Source organism: Ursus maritimus, unplaced genomic scaffold (assembly GCF_017311325.1).
Source record: "Ursus maritimus isolate PB19 unplaced genomic scaffold, ASM1731132v1 scaffold_10, whole genome shotgun sequence".
NCBI lineage: Eukaryota > Metazoa > Chordata > Mammalia > Carnivora > Ursidae > Ursus > Ursus maritimus.
Genome location: NW_024423344.1, coordinates 31,274,191 through 31,277,308, shown reverse-complemented (window position 1 = coordinate 31,277,308; position 3,118 = coordinate 31,274,191). Strand labels below are relative to the sequence as shown.

General features: G+C 37.4%; 1 pseudogene; it reads left to right on the top strand.

Moving 5' to 3' along the window:
- The first annotated feature begins 2,291 nt into the window (after positions 1–2,291).
- LOC103677545 lies at positions 2,292–2,775 on the top strand (annotated as a pseudogene).
- Positions 2,776–3,118: the final 343 nt, after the last annotated feature.

Here is a 3,118-nt window from a genome sequence, read left to right as displayed (position 1 = left end):
TGATTTCTGGATGAAGAGTTGAAGGTGCTACCTTATTTCTTCCAGTTGTCTTTTTAAAAATGAGAGAAAAGAGAGATGAAATAATCAACTGCTAATAGAATATGGAGCAAAAGTAAAGGGCTTAGGACAACCGTTCCAACCAGCAAGTGGTCCTCAAAGTAAGAGACAGTCTCAGGGTAGAGATAAAATCTAATGCATTGCCAATAGAACATACCCTGTGGTTGTAAGATTCCTTAAGATTTCAGAAGGATTTAAGGCTGTATCAAATGTACCCTCTCGGTAACAAAAAGAAAAAAGGGCATGCCCTATTAGATGTTCTAAGATAGACAAAGGTGCTTAGTGCACAAACAACAGCTTCACAAGGAAACCAAGATAGAGAAGGATTTATCTCAAAAAGATTTATGAGGTTGGTTTTGTCTAATGGAACAGATTAGGAATTGACACACAAAAGGCTCATAAGATTTTAAAGGAATTATATTAGCATTGAACAGGACAGAAAGAGAAAAAAAATAAGGCCTAGAGATAACCAAAATTCTATATACAAGAAACATTCTATGAAAACTAAATTTTATGGAAAACAGATTTTATGGAGAAGAAAGTTTTCAGAGGGCAGGACCAAAGCTATGTAGAATTATAACCCAAAGACCAAGACTAAACCTCAATTGGAAAATGAAAATATCTGCCAGATTATACCGAAAAATTGCTATAAGATAATGATTGCTCTGTGTCTTATTTTCTCCCTTCTGGAATAGGAATATTTACTATGATTTTCCTATGTCTGTTTCATCTTTGGATATTAGGTGCCTGGGGGACAGATCATTTGTCTCTTCATTTCACAGGTCTAAAGTCTAAGAGTAATTTTATCCAAGGGGGAGAAAAACCCCAAAACCAAGGTATTTTAATAGCTAGATATGATTTAAATGATGTGATCCTGGACCTTGAACCTGAGCTTCATAACATAATAGAAAGAGACTTTTGGTGGTTCTTGCATGATGAAGGAAAATCAACATTATTGTAAGCAGGGCTTGTCCTACAGTGGTTTAAGCATGGAAGCAAATTATTTGAGACTTCTTTTATGGGTATGCAGGTCAATGATCCCTCCCCTTGAATATGTATGTGGTTGAGACTGCTTCAACCAGTAAAGCATGGCAGAAGTGGTGTTAGATGGTCTAATATCATGAAACTTTCACCTTCTTCACTTGACATCTTGACCTACCATATAAGAAATCTCACCACTCTGCAGCTGCAATACTGAAGAGGCCACATTAGGCATTTCACTGATAATTCCAGCTGAACTCAGTCTCTCAGATGTACCCTCCAAGTCACCATATGTGTGAGTACACAATTTGCACCTTCCAATCCAGACCTTCTAATGGTTGGATATCATCAAGTGGCCTCTATTACGACACATGAAACAGTAGGATTATGCAGCAGATCTTTGCTGGAAGTTCTGACCCACAAAATTTGTGTGATACAGTAGAATGGTTGTAGGAGTTTTACCACTAAGTTTTGTGGTCCTTTGTTCCACAGCAATAGGTACCTGGGATGTACACCTTCTCCTTTAAAGATCAATCTTTAACAGATAAAATTATGGCAAGGAGAAATGAAGTGATTTGTAGAAGTGTATGCAATAATATAGGGGGAGAATTGCAGTGCAAAACCAGAGCCCATATCTTCCTCTTATTTCCACCGTACCTCATTGTCCTAATGAAGTGTATTTTTTTGTGTAATGCTATCTTACAATGTTTAGAAATCAAGTAATCAGGGGCGCCTGGGTGGCACAGCGGTTAAGCGTCTGCCTTCGGCTCAGGGCGTGATCCCGGTGTTATGGGATCGAGCCCCACATCAGGCTCCTCCACTAGGAGCCTGCTTCTTCCTCTCCCACTCCCCCTGCTTGTGTTCCCTCTCTCGCTGGCTGTCTCTATCTCTGTCAAATAAATAAAAAAAAAAAAAAAGAAATCAAGTAATCAACTTTATGAAAGTCGAACATGCTTCTTTTCAGTCCTTCTGTTTCTTTCCATTTACCTGATTGTCTTCTCCTATTTAATGTTTTGAGACTCTGCCCACATATGAAGATAATAAACATAGGTGAATTCTAATTTTTAGTGGACTTCAAAATAGAAATGCAGGGTGGCCTGGAGACAGTAATTTTGAATCACGGGCATCTGCGATTACATCTTTTCTGTTTTAACAACAGCTGCGCTATCTGAAATGAGACTCATTTTCTAACTTCTCTTGATAAGGCTGTGAGAAATTAGCAACAGTATTTCCTGAAACTATCAAGACGAAAAATGTCAGTGACATTGAATACAGATTAAGTGGTATTGAAATAGAAGGCTTCTGTGATAGGACACACAAAACTTGTGAGAATTTTTTTGGCTCTTAGTACCAATAATTACGACAATGACTATATATTGCATAGAAATATCAAAGGTGTTATGGTTGAAACAGGACATCTGACAGGTAAAGGAAGATGAGGTAACAGTATCTGGGGCAAGAAATTTGAGGATGAATATAGCAACTTTCTTAAGCACAATGTTAGAGGTGTTGTATCTACGGCTAAAAACAGCCCAAACACCAGTGGATTTCAGTTCTTCACCTATGGCAAACAGTCACATTTGGACATGAAATATACAGTATTTATAAAGGTAATAGATTTTCTGAAGACTCCAAATGAATTACAGAAGTTACCAGTGAATGAGAAGACATGTCGACCTCTCAACGATGTGCACATTAAGGACATAACTATTTTATGCCAATCCATTTGCGCAGTAGCTGTAGTAGACCTGCAAAGGCACTTGGCAAACTATTTAAGGAAAACACCTATTGTGGTTTATGCAGTTTTAATTATGTCAAGAGACTGTATCAGCCTTCTGCTTGTTTACAACTCAAATCTCCTGAGTTGGTAGTACCAAAGGGACCCAACGGCTTTTACTCCTACTACTAGAGCATTTTCTTTGCCAAAACTATTATCCAATGTATTTCTTTTAGTTTAATTTTTAAAAATCTTCTGTCTAGTTTTTTGTTACATATACACGTAAACATTCATTTAAAAAAAATAGAAATACATTATTTCTGTGATAAAGACTTAATCTCCTACCTATTTCTCGGCCCCCAT